At 41.8% G+C, this 16,429-nt stretch overlaps 1 protein-coding gene and 1 long non-coding RNA gene across 2 annotated transcripts in view; one reads left to right on the forward strand and one right to left on the reverse strand.

The window, feature by feature from the left end:
• NTF3 (neurotrophin 3) overlaps positions 1-16,429 on the forward strand; it is a 50,059-nt gene that overhangs the window by 15,559 nt on the left and 18,071 nt on the right. The window lies entirely within an intron of this gene.
• The window catches only part of LOC120411952, a 35,038-nt gene continuing 28,484 nt past the window's right edge, over positions 9,876-16,429 (reverse strand). The window contains exon 2 of the long non-coding RNA XR_005604562.1: positions 9,876-13,693. This is a non-coding gene — a long non-coding RNA (uncharacterized LOC120411952). The remainder of the gene's footprint in view (positions 13,694-16,429) is intronic.

A 16,429-nucleotide genomic window follows, 5' to 3' on the forward strand; every position in this document is an offset into this window, starting at 1 on the left:
TCCAGTTCAGAAGGAAGATCAATCTGTTGTCCTGTTTAATTTCATTTATTGCTCATTGCAGTGAGGGAAGCACTCGTTCCCAGTGTAAACCTGTGATCTTCAGTGCTGACAGCCCAGTTTGTAGAGTCCTCCTATTTAGTGCCTCTGTGAACCCAGCGAACTCAAAGGTTTATAGTGAGGCCCTGATATTGGAAAAGGAATGCAATTACATGACTTGCTGATCAGTCCAGCTGTTTCAGAGGGACCAGCAGTCCCTGAAAGTTATAATCATGCTTTTGGAGAAAAGTGGGACCAAAGCTCTCAGGCTCTTTCACCCACAGCAAGCTGGAACTTGCACTCGCACGGAGCTTTAAGTGAGTAAATTCCTTTCATCACCTGGTTGTAGAAGGGTGTGCATCAGAAAAATGCAGCCCTTCTCACTGGGCATGGGTACATGGGGACTTTTCCCCAAAGAAAAAGGTCCTGCCTTTTTATTGGGTGAGAATCTTCGAGTCATGCACTGAAGATACCAGGTGACAGACAGCTACTGCTCACCACATAAAAAAATTCTTTAAAAAGAATTGGACCAGCTTTACCGTGTGTGTTTGAATTGTCAGGTTGTACTAGGATCAACTCACTGGGATTAGTGTTTTCATTTTGAACCCCTGAACTGCAAATATGTCGGGTGAGAATTTGTGAGGCAGTGGTCTGCCTGTGTCATAATGAATTCACACCCAAACCAGTTTGAATGAATGCTTTAAGGAAGATTCCTTGAGCTGTAATTAGTAATGCATTGCTAGAACCCAGGTACTGCACATTTAAATACTCCTCCACTGGCTCTTATTAGTAACACATTGCTAAACCCCAGCACAGCCCTCTGACATCCATTCAGTTGTTTATCCACTCACTCATTCATTCATTCTTGTTTCTTTTGTTTCGGGGAGCAAGTCAACTTCTTTATATTTTTCCATTTATACACTCAGCTCTTGGGGTATAACCCGATTTCCTCAGATGAACGGAACATTTCTGAGCTACTTCAGTTGAAAAAACCTCATTTTTCACAGATCAGGCACAAAGCTGTCTTTGGCCTCCGTCTCTTAAAGCACCACAATATAAATTTCAGGGACACATTGATACAAACCACATTTCTATTTACACATAAAAATTCCTTTTATGTTGGCCTATGTAGTTTCAGGTTATAGGCAATGCATCTGCTTTAAAAAAATTAAGTACAGTTTGAGAGAAAAGAGGAAAATAATTTTGCCAGTGTTCAGTCCCCCTTTTTGTTTTGCTTTGCTTTCCATAATCACTCCTTCAAGCTCCTGCACTTTTAAGGGAATTTTGGGCTTTGATCTGAGGGTGGTTATTGTAAATTTGTAAAAAGAGTTATCTGAATGGGGACTTCTTGGAAGTGAAGTGTCTAGGAGAGGATGGGACAAACCCATTCCACCCATTTAGCAGTACAGCCTGTCATTTTGGAATATTCAGCCAAGCAAGGAATAAGGAGATCAGGACCAAGCACCAAAAGGGACATGTGGCAGATCTGTTCCCCTTTTCCAAGAGGAGACCCTGCAGATCTTTGGAGATGCAGGAATCTTTGCTGGCAGCAGCCGGTAGGAACTCAAAGAAGAGGGAAAGGAGGGTGAAGGGTTGCCAAAACAGGCTCCAAAGTGTCTTGCTGTGACTCTGACCAAGTGCTTACAACAAACTGTCCAGGAGTAAGTTCCAGCTCAAAAAAAGTAGTTGCTTCGTGGAGGTTATTTGGCATGTCTGCCTGAATAGCAAACACACTGGGGTGGTGGTAGGGCCGCTATAATTCACTTATACTAGTTCTCAAAGGCTGGATTTCACCCTTACAGAGACCCAGCTTCGAGCTCTTCCACTTAGGGCCTATTTTTCCAAGAGCTCAGCCTGAGCCCAGCCTCATCCCCAGTCTTGTAACAGAGTAAGCTTCAGACAGAAGGAAAAAGGGGAATTCACCGAATATTTGAATATTTTTGACATATTCATTCAGTTCCCCACACCTTAATGCTCTATTGATCCAGTGATATCTGGGCCATGTGTGGTGGTGCCACCGGTTTCCAAATTTGTGCAAATACCCATGAAACATGGCTTGTTATGCATAGCTTGGCAGTTCAGTGTAGAGAGTCTGCCAAAAGGAGACAGGAGCCTTATCAGAAGGAGACAGGAAATTCTCAAGCAAATTTGGGAGTTGACTTTTGAGTTAGGAGTGTTGACAGGCACAGATCCCTCTGTCTGGCAGTTATCAATTCTTCCCCTTATAACTACAGGGAAAATCCAGGTGCCTCGGATTTTGACTGGGCAGGAGGTGTGTCCAAGACCTGCTTCTCCAGAGCCATTCTACTTCTGCAGTTCTGGTCCTGACCTGGGTCCCAAAGTGCAAGGGTCGCATTTCCATGCTCCAGAGATCTCAGAGCAGCTTTTGTTGCTTGTGAACGATTTCCACCCAAACATGATAGAAGTTTCTAAGCATATCTGACATTGTCAAAATGTGAATGCAACATTTCATCTGGATTTAAAACCCTGCCTAGGAAATGTGAGTGGTGCTGCTGCAAGTCAGCAGGTTGGTTTCCCTGTCAGGTGTGTGGGGTTTTTTTTCTCTTTCTCAGCCATGCATCACTCGGCTCTGCCAAATACCTACGTAGCTCTGATCAGCTCTAGCCACGAGGATGTTCACCTCTTTGTTTTAGTGTCTTGTAGGATTGCTTCAGCACCAGACAATGCATCCAGATACTGGTAGGAGTAGGGTCGGACACAAGGTGAATGACAAATTCTCTTGAAGTGGAAAACTTGCTTGATTTTCCGCTAAATTATTCTGTCCCTATTGGCAGTTTGCTATTTCCACAGACTTGGCTCATAAATATTGGATCTCAGCCTAGCTGGGAAATTGCATTTCCATTTTCAACACCTGCTATGTGCTAGACTTCTATGAGAGTGCTTAGCTGGCTTTCTGCAAGGAGGGGGTACTTACAGTTCGTGTTGTTACCTGTGAGTGTTTTTAAAATGTACTTAGTTCTCACCCCAGTTTTGCCTTTCCAACTCCAGTTTTCTATGAATTTTGAAGTATTGGTGAGATTCTTCCCAGATTTTCTGCTGTTCTTACACCACTGTATCTCATGCAGACATAAAAGATTCCGTGCTCTTCCTTACAAACCCAGACTTGGATATTCCTGGCTGATGTCTCCCTCCACATGCAGACTTCACAGTATGTTTGTTAAGGACTGTTTAGGAAGAGGCAATGTTTGCATTTCATGGCACTGTATGTATAGAGGCTGCAGAGAATCCAGCAGATCCACTGAGGTGTTATGTAAACAGGATATTTATGATAATCGTAATTATATGCGGTTGCATTAGAAATATTCATGGAAGCTCTGACACCCTCGTTGCATATTTTGTTTACCAGATCTCAATAACTATTTTAGTGAGACAGACAGGCTCAGGGCTAAATGCATTCCCTGTCAGGCTGGCAAACCTGGATTTCTGCCCATACACAGCATGGGTACAGAATCAGTGTCATATTCTGGGTTTTTCTTACACAATGAGGCATAAATAAGTAAAGGAAGAAAAAAAGTTTAGGAAAAAATTAAGCCAGTTGTTTTGGTGGTTAGGTTTCAGGGGTTTTTCTAGGACCTGTTATCTTTTGCTGTCCAGTGAGCTTGAAAAGACAATGAATTCAGGAATAGGCATTAATACCAAACTTGAAATAACATATCACAGTGTTTCTGTGCAAGTTTTGTCATCTATTAGCCATAGATTTGCAAACACATTTTTGTACATGAAGCACACCTCTCTCTCCTCTTGCAGCAGCCCTGGGAATCTCAAGGAGTAGAAGATTTGGTCAAGAAAATCACATTGAATCCTAAAGGGAAATAAAGAGATTACCATTCTCGTATTCAAAAACTCTTCCCTGTAAATAAATGCCTGTTTATCCTGTTCTCAGCAGCCTCCAGTGATGAAAATTACATGTTTTCTAAGCATCCTGTTGCTGTTAGAAGGGCACTCTGTGCTTGCCTGATCCTTCAGCCAAGCAGTTCTTATCTTGCTGCACTGTCACATCAAGAGGGACAAAAATCTGTTCTGGCAACTTGAGCTCAGGAGGTTTCGGCTCATATCCTAATTTTCTCCTCATGAAACAATCACTTAGAAAGAGAGGTACAAGTGCAGGTCTCATTCTGTAGCAAGGCTATATTAGTAACAGGATTTGGCTGGAAATTTACGACACGGTTGCTGAACAGGTCATTGACGTTTTCCTGAATCGTAGGACCTCTTACTCTCAATTGCATCATTCAGTTGTGTCCTCAGGTTGAAGCACTTGAGGTCCCTCTGCATTTTTAAATTTTTGGTAGTGCTGGAATCAACAGCACTGTGGAAAGCCTCACCTGCTGCTTCTCACAACTGCATCGTGTAGGAGAGATTCCTCTTCCATCTGGTACAACCATGAAAAATAGAAGGACTGAGTTAAAATGACTGATGAGAAAAGTGGCAGGAGATTCCTGTACTTAATGGATTTGTTGCTATAGCCTTCAAGTATGGGTTTAGCTTACAGCTGGCGGAAGAATAAAGATGAAAATGCAATTTCCTGCCTCTCAGACTGAGTGAAATACACCTGGGAATGAACAGGACTAGGGAACACAATTGTCTGGAGTCCCTGAAATGGAGGCTGGGTGGCACATGAGTATTGCTGCTGCACTTTTCATAGGAGCACATTTATCTGCTGTGTTCTTTCCTCGGCTCTCTGCTAAAGGTTATCACTGCCTTAGCTTTTATACTAGTTTCAAACATTTATGCATTAATCAGCAGAGATATGGCACTGAACTTTTGCTTGAAATGTCTGCATATTTACTGTCTTGCATGACATATGTATGTATCATTACTGGATGTTGATAAGAACAAACAAGAAGGAAATATTTAACAGACCCAAATAAGCACTATACTTAGCATATGATTTATAGGCTTAAAATGGAGTCCAAATGCTAGTGGTGGGAGCCTTGTAAACTGCATGTGCAGTATTGTGTTCTGCATCAGCACTTAAAAATGAAAAATTAAAAATTAAACATCGGCTCCATTTACTTGGGCTACAATGAATATCTTCAGTGCCTTATGAATTACTGAGGTGTGCTTATGTGCCAAACTAAAAGCAAACTAAAAAAATCCCCAAACACCTACAAGAAAACTCCTCTCCCTACTTGACAAGACTTTTTGAGTCAGAGACCAACATGTGCTTATGCCATCACAGTCTGGATAAGGCACAACGGAGCATTGCAGAGTACATGAAAACAAATTCTTTCACTGGGAAACTCCTTTGCAGGTCACTCCTGGAAGGCAAAAACAGTGATCTCCATTTTCAGCCCTCTCCAAAATAATCACCAAGCAGCATTTCAGAAGGTCAAGTGGTCTCAGAAGGAGGTGGGACCAATGGAAAAACTTTCCAGTGTCAGACTTTCATCCATGACAGCTAAAACTGGGGGTTTAACACAGAATAGGAGTGAAGGAGAGGAATGGAGAGTTTTCATACAAAAGGAAAGCACAAACAGAGAGAACCTGCCTTCAGAGAAAGCAAAAGGTACTATTTCTTTTCTGCCCACTGAAAGCAAAGATATTAGAACCCTACAGACCAATCCAGAGAAAGTCAGTGAGATATTCCTAAATATTTTGGTGGATTTTGGGGTTATACTGAACTTCTGATGTTTCATGGACAGGCTGCTGGCATGTGGGTAGGAGGGATGCAGTCCTGCCCATCTTAGTTCAGAAATTAGGCAAACAGTTGATCACAGAACTAGGGGGTCATGGCCTGCTTGTCCCATGGAAAAAAATAGGTAGGCTTTTGCGGTGCTGGCAATTTTCTTGCTCTCCACCCTTCCCAAGGCCTGTGAACTGGAAAGCAGGCACAAAGCAGGGCAAAATGTTGAGGCAGTCAGGAATCAGGAACAACCTATGCTGGCTGGTGCTTGGGGAGACAAGAAGCATCACTGAGATGTAGAGTTTACAGAAAAAAATCTAACAGCTCATATTTGTATTATGCATTTATAAATTCCTAGAACTCAATTTTACAGGGTTTTTGATTAATGGCTGTGCTGCAGTTCAGCTCCAGGCCTATTGAACTTACTGTACTGGAACTGAGCAAGACATGCACAAACCAAATATGAGCACTACTACTGGACTGTGATTTAAAGGTAGTTCTTTGCTCAAAGGCATTGCTGGGGCAGCTCTGCTTATTGTACATGTAGAGATCAAAGTGAAGGGAAGGCCTCTCAGCAGCCTTCTTAAAATCAGAGTCAGGGGTGTGTTTGTCTCAGATACCTCCACGGCAGAAGAGCTGAAGAACAGTGATTTCCCCAACACCCTTACAGCAAAGCAGGTGCAGAGCTTGTTGATGTATGAATTCTCCTAATTATGTCTCTATGTCACTTCCATCACAGTATCTTCCAGGAGCATGGCCAAGAGCTCCATTTCCTTCTGCTGGTGTTGCATGCCAAGTGTTCCCACACTGTGGTATTTGACATTAGTGCTGTTTCTCCCACACTTCAAAGAAGACATCTGTGGTTATGGCTGGCAAATGCCAACTTAATTGTTGATTATCATGGTAATGTAGTCAAAGCAGTCTCGTTCTGCTGAGGTGGGAGTCACTTAATTAAATACAATCCTTATGGCTATTAGGATTTGTGAGGCTAAACGGGATGCCTCTAATCTATTGTTGTGCCAACTGGAGTCAAATGAAGGCAATGTGGAAAAAACAACAACAACAATAACAAAAAAAACCTGGATGGGAAACCTGAAGACTTGCCAACATTGAGAGAAACTTCTACAGGCCACACCATAGCCTGTGGTGCTCCCAGACAATGCAACTTCGTCTGGGAAGTGGAATCACTTTAGAAGGTGAAATATCCGTTTGATCCCAGAGCTGGGATGTGAGAACAGGATCCCTGGCATATTTCACCCACCCTCCTGCAGTCACTTCTAGCAGGAAATAAAAGAAAAGATTGATAATCATTGTTGATAATGCAAATCTTTAAAAATTTGGCTGACATTTGTACTCCCTTTGAAAACATAGGATTCAGGCAACTAAATCTGTTTCCCCTCACTTCTTTCTGAGTGTAGCATAAATTCGAAGCTCCATGTCTCTTCTTCCATACACTGTGCAACAACAACAACAAAAAGGAGCCCACCCACTCCTGCACACAGAGTAAATCCAGAAAACTGAATATTCAGGTGAAAATTAATACTGGAAAATTGTTTCTAAGAGTTTCTCCTTTAGGGGTTTGGCTTTGTGTTTATAAAAACAAGAAACAGTTGCAATGATGCTGGATTAATAAATAGCCCCAGAACAAAAAAAGAAAAAATTAGGAGCTTTAAAGTTGCTGAAATTCATTTAATTAGACTTATGCAGTGTAAAGGGCTTGACACAAAGACAACCTTAGTCTGGTTTTAATGAAAATCTTACTAGTTTTTATGACTCTTTGCACTTGGATGAATGTCCTTTATTCTTAAATATAAGAATTATACTTAAGAAATTAGCATTATCTATTTATGGCAGAATTACATCTTTTTCTTTTTATTGGGTTCCTTCGTTACTCATCCTCAACTTACTTCATTTTTTTCTTACCTCTTCTTACTTTCTTCAAGATTTGCAAAGCATAGTGGTTGTGATTTCCTACTCAGGGCACTATTTTGAAAGATCAACTGTGTGGAGTGACTCACATGTTTCTTTTTAAAGAAAACTTTCATTCACGTCTGTTGAAGTCCTTGCTTCCAGATGGTTCAAATATAAAGTAGCATTTTTCTTGCCATGCCACACTGTGATGGTTCAGTCACAACCAGGGGCTGTCAAGCAAATGAGGCCCTGATTTGTTATTTCAGAAGTCCCTGCTGCATGATTTAAGGATGCCAAGTGGGTCAGCCACCAGTCAGACACTGCAGCAGACGGTCAAGCTCCAATAGGAGTGACAGGCAGTCATAAAGTTGCCATTTTCATGGGAGAATTCATGGGAGAAGGTTAAAAAAAAACAAACCCAACCCAAAATTACAATCCAAGACCGTTAACCCTGGAGGAAAAAAAAAAGTGATGCTTTAAAGACGAAAGGAAAAGATGTTGAAAGTGTGTTCATACATCTTTGGACTGTCAAGATTTTGGATTCATACACATTCCCAGGCTTTCAAAGCAGGAATGGTGAGAGGTTGTATATTTGAAAGTACCAGGAGTTAGAGTGTAGCCTGAGAAGGCAGAAGACCATTCACACTGGATAGTTCAGGTTTACAAACTGGTGACCTGTGCCACCTGGGATGCCATGCCTGGGAGTATTGGGGAGCAAAAGGGGGAGGATCCACGAGTGGTCTCACTCCTCAACCCCCAGAATTTTGGTCTCCTTGGCACAGCATTGAGATGAATGATGTGAAGAGATCAGAGCCCCCACTGCTTGGTCTCGCTGTGGGTATGGTTTAGGGTTTAGGGGATAAATTCTGGTCTCCAATATCTTGACATTCAGTGTTATTGAAAACACGAAGGATTAGGGAATACCAGAGGGATTGTGTATTTTCATCCTGACTCATTAAGTAATTCTGAGTAAGCGTTCCCAAAGGTTTCCCCAGTGTTTCTCACAGCTTTATCAGTCCAAGTCCATCTCTCCAAAAGGAGACAGGCAGACAGACTCCCACTAACTTCTTGTGGAGCTGGATTGGTCCTGAAATGTGCTGCATGCAGGATACACAGCTGTTTGCTTAGAAGCATGAAAATAGCTAAAAGCATATTGTGAAAGTGCATGGAGACTCATTAATTGGAATTATTTTTAAGTTTTATTCATTGTATGGTTCATGTTTCTGGCTGTCAGATTACGAATCAATGACCAATAGAAAAGTCATAAAAGATTGAGAAAAACACAGGATCACCAGCTCTGATTATGTTATGTAGCCTGTGTGACAGAAGAGCCAGGACAGTCTGCTTTTGGGGCCAGTGAGCTATGACTACTTAGCACTATTCATACTTGTAATTTACTTCTCTATGTGCATTTTCAGGGTGATAAGTTTTTTCGCTGCATATTTTAGGAACTAGATACAATTTTCGTGCTTTCCTGTGCTAGTTATTCTGAAAATGGGAGGAGAGGACTTGCCTGGAACACTGCAGTGATTCCACCCCTAACCAAGAAACATATTTTTGTGCAGAACAAAATTATCAGCAAAAGGTAATTCTACACAGACTGCATGTGCTAAATCCCTTAGTGTCCCAATTTATCTGTGTAGGGAATGTGATGCCGGATTCTCTTTTTTATCAATCCCACATTCCAGGAAAGCTGCGTCTTTGACAGACTATGTAGGAGCAGGACTTGTCTAGCTGGTAGATGCGCTCATCCCATTAATTCTCCTCAAATACCTATCCTGTTTAAAAATTTTGAGTCGTTTTTCTAAGGCCATCAAAGGACGGGAGCTTTAAAGTCATTGTCACTTCCCAGAGTGTTAGAGAGCTCTTTGGTTATTCATCCTGAAAGATACAAAGGCAGCAAAACATCTTTGTTAGCTGAGGGGGTGAGCACTTTTATCAGAGTTTGGGAATCCTTCCTATCATACTGGTTTTCCCCCTTTTTTTCTGGACCAGATGATTCACTGAAAGGAACTGAATGTAATTATGTTCTTTCTTGAACTCAGATCTTGTCTAAGCCATCACTGTGAGGTTTTACATGTAGGAAGGGCAGACCTACAGGAAAACTTCATTATTGTAAAAAAGTTTTCACATTGGTAACAAAGGGAGTCAGCACAAAATGTTTCCATGGTTACACAAGGCCATATAAACACTCACTGAGAATTAAGAGGGTCATATTTTTTTTTAACTGAAATTGATTCTGCATGGCCTTATGTAAAAATAAATAAGAAGCTTGGATCAAAAATTAGTGTCTGGATAAATTTTATTAGCAAAATCAGTATCATGGTTCACATAGATGAGCTAAAATATGTGAAAGCCAGGTTAGATGGGGCTCTGAGCAACCTGGGACAGTGGAAGGTGTCTCTGCCCATGGCAGGGGATTGGAACCAGATGATCTTCAAGGTGCCTTTCAACCCAGGCCATTCTGTGGTTCTGTGATCCTATGTTCTACTAAAATATCAGCAAACCCCACTGTTAATGTCCTCCTGGAAGTGAGAGGTGAGTGGGTTCACACCTTTCTCTAGCACTGTTCAAGCTACCTACAGACCACTTGAACACTGTCTGCATCAGCCATGAGTCTCCCAGGTCTGTGTCTGGCAGCATCACTTGCAGCTATGTTCATGCAAACCCTTATTACAGATGTTCTGCAGCTAGGGAAATAGTGGCCAGCAAAAACCTAGTTTTCCCTAGTTTTTATTTTTAGTTGTTGTGACAGAGATGAGTGAAATGTGCAGTTAAGATAAATATCTAAATATATTTTGGCCCATACTTGAATATATCCAGGGAACCTTGGGTACAGAGCTATCTTCATCTCCCACAGCAGCTCCCACCACAAATATAGCCCCTTAGCTTTTACAGTAACCACAGTATCTCAATAGTATCATTGGGATTAATTACTTTCATTCCCATTTCACAGGTAGAAAAGTAGCTTTAAAAAGCTGCATTCTTCTTTTATCTCAGATCCACTAAAGGCATTCTAGCTACAAAACAAACAAATCTTTCAACTGTGCTACTGAATCAAATTCAGCAAACACACCTCAGACTAAAACGAACATATTTTGTCTTTACTGGCATAACATGTAGCAGCTACATGTTCACCAGTAATGCTGCAGTACAAAAAAAAATTAAGTTAACTTTAGCAGCATAAACAAGTCCTTAATGTCTTTCCCAAACTTATAAAGGCAATTCCCAGGGGAGTTAGGAACTGAACACAGGTTAGTGACTTAACCAACAGACACTCCTGTCTGACTAGCTGACCTCTCTCTGAGGAGAAATCCTGCAAAATTTCCAAGAACCATCAGCTTTTCCTTGGTCTCAACAGGACTCGAAGTCCTGAGCACTGGGAATGCCACAAACACCATCTGCACAATACTGGAGCCTAGTTCTGATAAGACCATGAGTGTTGGCAACATTTTTATAAACCCTTTTGAAAAGCACAATTTTAAATGTATTGTACATCACTGGGTTAGTTATGGTATATTTTTCATTACTATTGCAATAACATCTGGAGGCCTTGGTCAGGATCTGGCCTCACTGCCCCCAAACTGTGTGAGACACAACTTTTCTGGGTTGTAGTGAACGAGACCCTGCAGAATTCCTCGTGTAAGGGGAGAGGAAGTGGGGACATGCTTCTGGCATCTGGGGCTGGCAGGCAACCAGGTTGCTGTGGGATTGTCCGATGGGCACGTGTCCAGTCGGGAGAAGGGCCACAGCACGAGGCTGCAGCTGAAAGTAAAACCTTCTCCCAAGTCTGCATTCACACACAGCCCCACAAGGTGAAGCAAGTCAGCTGCAGAGCAGGCACATGACACTTCTCCTGCTCCGTGACCTCAGTTAATCCAGCCTGCAGGATCTCCAAGCTGGAGATGCTTGATAAGGGCAGGAGGGTTGGCCTTCCCCGCCGGGGGGTGGTGGGAGCATCACTCAGTGCTTGAGATCCAACAGCGCTCACGTCCAGGCACGAAGCAAGACACCAGCCTCCCTCCCATAAAGCTCAGAATCCAAGAGCAAAGATTGAACACCCAGCTTAAGACAACAGGGCAGAGGAGGGGCAAGGCTGACGAGAGGAGGGGTTGTATTTCTGGATGGAGATGGGAGCTGGATTCGTAGATATGCCCTCAGGCAGTCTATACCAGCAAACACAGCAGTAAGCTGTACTTGTAAATATATATTTTCACTTACTCAAACTGTAAACAGTGATGACAGCTGGGAGAAGAGCAAAGATGGATAGGAGGGAGGAGAAGAGAGGGTTTTTTTTTTAATTTCTTGGGAAGAAATAAATTTGTCAATCTCAGAACTGGTGAAAAAGTGCACTGGCATCCAACCAAAACCCAGCTCCTGCATGACACATGCTGACAATCAAGGTTTGTTTTTTTTCACTGAATGAGATCATTTCACAAAGCATTGGAGTATTTTCAGGTTAGGGCCAGATCCTCACATTGACACAAGCCAGTGGGATGACTCAGTGCTGCTAAACTACAGAAGATCTGGCCTTCTAGACAAAATTCACATGCCTGTATCATCAGAGAAAATGGATTTCCAAGGCCTTTTAATCCTTGTTCCTCAGATCCTGTGGATAATATTGTTAGATCCTGCAATTCCACTGTAATGATATTATCCTTTGAGTCATAGACTTCCTAGAGAAATCACATGAGATTCTCACTATGTAATAAACACACCATACATCCAAGTCTCCCCAGGTTCCTGAAAACGTTTTGAATCAGCAAAATCTAATCAGTTCATTTCAAACTGTGTGGAAGGAAAGCCTGTTCACTTCCAACAATTAAACAATTTGTGCTTCTAAACATATTTTTGTTTGTTTATTTGGTTTAAAGTTCAAGTCAAATCAGCTGTTTTGATCTGTTGAACTGAACCCAAAATATTTTCAGATGGTCAGCTTGTAAACTTTTTGACAGTGACTCACGTTTTCTTTTGCCAGATTCATGACTTTTAACTCTTTGAGACGCCCTCAGCTTTTGACTCCCTCTCTGCTCAATTTTAAATGGTGCTTCAAACCCCAGTTAGGTTCTTTGTACCTGAGACAAGCTCCAGTGATTTAAAGCATTTTCAACTCCTTGCAAGCAGAAAAATTCCACTACAAGTAGCACCAATTTCTTCTGTACACTTCAGATAACACCATCTCAGCTTTGTAGGGCTCTAAGCATAAAAACTGCAGTAGAGATGTAAACCTCAACAGCTCCCTGATAATGTGCTCAATTTTCTGCATTCAAAGCCTGTCCTGCTTTGCCCACCTGAGCTGAAGTGTTCAGGGACATCTCTGGAGCATGAAAGTACCTGCTTTTTTACAATGTGTGAAGGGGGGAACTAGGTTTTGCAGCTGTTCTTTCCTCTGGAAGCTGCTGTGCAGAGATGGCGGAGAGGAAGGAACATTTTGTAGAATTGCTCTTGCTGGAGGAGCTAGCAGGAGAAACTGGGGCTATGGCAGAGGGAATGATACAACAGGTGTGTGCTGCAGAGACCCAGAAGCTCCAGAAATGATAGTGGGGCAAAATCAAGAAGTGTTTCTCCATGTCTGCATAGACCATCTCACCCAATTCCCAGCAAGTTCTGTGATATGTGAGTCCGATGGGGTGATACAGCCTGTGTGTCTTTCTCTAAGTCCCTCCTAATTAACTTTTAACTTGGCCACTGTTGAGAGAGGATCTTAAGGTGTTTGACTTTCACCAGATGGCCAGAGAGAAAGGATGGAAGTGCTATTTCCCCTAAGGGAAGTCTAGCCAAGGCAGAGAATCTTGGAGCCATTGGTATCAGACAATCCAGACAGCATAAAAATTTAAGAACATCCAAACTGCTGCCGGAGTTTCGGTTGCAGTTTGATTTTTCGGGAAACCAAAGAACCTAACCACAAGTCACGACACAAAACAAAGTTCATTTTTGGTACTACTCAAGGAAGTGTGCTGCTGCAGGAACCAGCAGGTCCAAACCCTGAAGTTTCTCTGGCCTCTGCTTAGGTTGGCTTCTTCCAGTGCAGCTCTGTCACACCACGGGCCTCCTGTGCACCTCAGGCAGGCCAGCTTGTCTCTTTGGCAGACAGATTTTCACCTGCAAAACAGGAATCACTGGAGCACAGTACAGCCTGATGGGAATATCATGACAGTAAATACTCTAAAAATCCCAAATCACAAGTTTCCTGAAGCTGAGGAGAAGTGCTTTTCTAGAGCCATAATTCCAGCAGTTGCCTCTGCCAACAAAGCTCTAATGATGGATGACAGGACATGACAAAAAAAAGGATTTCACCACCACCAGATCCATGTCCTTTCCCAAGCATAAGCTGTACAACACAAGGACTTTGCAGCAGCACATCTGTGTCCATGGTGTACAGGTAAACCTCTGTCTGACAGAGATTTTTATTTTAAAAAACAAAATGGAAAACACCAGAGTAGATCTGGCCTGGCCCTACAGTGTGTTTGCCAGGTGGAGCCCACCTGGAAACAACCAGAGGCACAAGCATGTATAGATAGATGGAGCTGCCTTCCACAATCAGAGACATTGAAAGGGTGAAGATCCATCCTTGACAGACAGATTCAGAGAGTCTTCTGACCATGTGGTTGTGTCAGAGGCAAGAGGAAGCATGGAATCACAGAATCACAGAGCTGATAAGGTTGGAAAAGGCCTCTGAGATCACCAAATCCAACTGGAAACCCAGCACCTCCATGGTCACCACTAAACTGTGTCTTCAAGTGCCATATCCACGTGTGTTTTGAACACTTCCAGGGATGGTGACTCCACCACTTCCCTGGGCAATCTGCCCCAATGCTTTACAATCCTTTCTGTGAAGAAATTTTTCCCAGTAGTGCAGTCCCTGACTGTTCCTGCTTTAAACCAGTGCCTCTTTAATACAGGCTCAGTTAAAATTTCATGGTTGAGCTGGTGCAACTTCTCTGTGTGATCCTTTTTAAAATGGTTTGTTTGATTTTTTTTTTCCACCAGGAGAACAAATAGAAGCTGAACTGATAGCAAGCAGATTAACCCAGTGAAAAGACATTGAGTCAGGGCTATGGGTTTGAGTATTTGAAGAATGTGAATAATGATAGAACAGAACCAGAGAGAGAGGGGGCCCTTCTTTTGTCATTTGTGATTAGTTTGCACAAGTTTCACTTTATCAGCTGCAGTGGAGTTTCCCCTAGTCTAAACCAGTGTTAGAGAAAGAGGTGAGGCACAGGGAACACCAAGAGTGAGAATTTTTGAATTAGAGAACTGAACAATCTGGACCGTATTTAAGCACATACATTTCATACATAGAAGACTGATGGGGAGGCATAAAGAAAAAAAAAAATCTTGTGAAGATGCTAAATGCAATTTATTCCAAGAAATAAGATCAAAAGAAGTGTTTGAGCAGGAAAAAATTTATGTTGTATGCAAAGCATAAAAAAAAACTTAGCAAAAAAAATCCTCCTTGGCATCTACCCCAGAGAATACCAACCAGGAAAACAAGAAGATAATTAAGCTTCTGTGTTGCATTACTTTAAAAATTCACTTGAATGAAAGCAAGTAGTACAATAATGAACTGAGTCAGCGAGCACTGTTCAATTAGAGGTAGAATTTAAGGGCATTTATAAGAGCAACACTTAACAAAGAACAACTTGGTCGGGCTTATTGTTATGGAAAAGGGGGAAAAAAGTTGTGGTGTGTTAAATGGCATTTATAAAATAGGACGGTCTGCTCAAACCACTCCAGATTAGTCCTCCACAGCAGTAAGACCTTAAAATTAGGTCAGGGGGAGGAAAGGAGAGTTGAGTCTAAACTGTTTCGTACGAAGGCGGTGTGACATATGGAACATGTTACAACTAAAGCAGGGAGCATGAATGGTTTCAGGAAAGAAAATGACAGGGCACTCCATAAGGAAATTTACAACCATGGAAGCTTCAAAAGGAATGAAATTCCTATTTATTTGTGTATTTATTTAGGGGAGTCAACCACTGCCTGTGTTCCGAAGGGAAATGATGATAAGAATTATTTATTCTTCTTTCCACCTTCCTAATAATGGCGTCTGTGGGGTTTAGTTTGTTCTATTTCTCATTGGGCTGCAATTTTGCCTTCCAAGAACACAAAGGACAAGAGCTAATAACATTTTAAGGGCTATGTTCTCTAGGTTCAATTGTAATGGTTTAAAAACCTTCATTTTTTTGTATTGTCTTCTGCTTTCACAAGGAGCTTTATAAGTGAAGACTTTTCAGTACAGAACAGTCCTTGAACAAGCTGTTCCTCAGCCTCCCTGCTAGGTATCTCAGATTCTGTCTCCTGAAGGAAAATACTGAACATTAATCCAGAACTTCAATTTCAAATCTTGAACCTGAGACCTTACCGTAGCATGAAAATTTCTCTTCAGTTAGAAACAAATTAAAGAAAATTGAGAGATCATTCATTGTCTTTATACTGTGCATAAAACTCTCTTTTTCACCAAAAGTTGCAGGTTAGGAGGAAAGCAATAAAGTTACAATACATTTTTGTGGAGTGATACCTCCATTAAAGGCATTTCTTCTGTTAGAATGTAGACAAACTAGTCTCCTTTCTCACAGTAATGCTATTTTTTGTCCTCCACATAGCTGTAGACCAGAACAACCAGCTTCATTTATTTGGCTCAATATTATTCCCAAATTTAAGGAAAAGGAAAGAATTTGAAGAAATGCTGATCTTAGCTTCAGCTTGGTGATAGAGCACAGACAACAGGACAGGAAGATAATTTTGTTTTACCAGCTTGTTGTTCAGATATTTGTATATTCCTTTTTTCAATATTGTTAGAGATCTTCCCCGGAAAGATCTTCCAAAAACAGTCCC

This window comes from Corvus cornix, chromosome 1A (genome assembly GCF_000738735.6).
Source record: "Corvus cornix cornix isolate S_Up_H32 chromosome 1A, ASM73873v5, whole genome shotgun sequence".
NCBI classification, from domain to species: domain Eukaryota; kingdom Metazoa; phylum Chordata; class Aves; order Passeriformes; family Corvidae; genus Corvus; species Corvus cornix.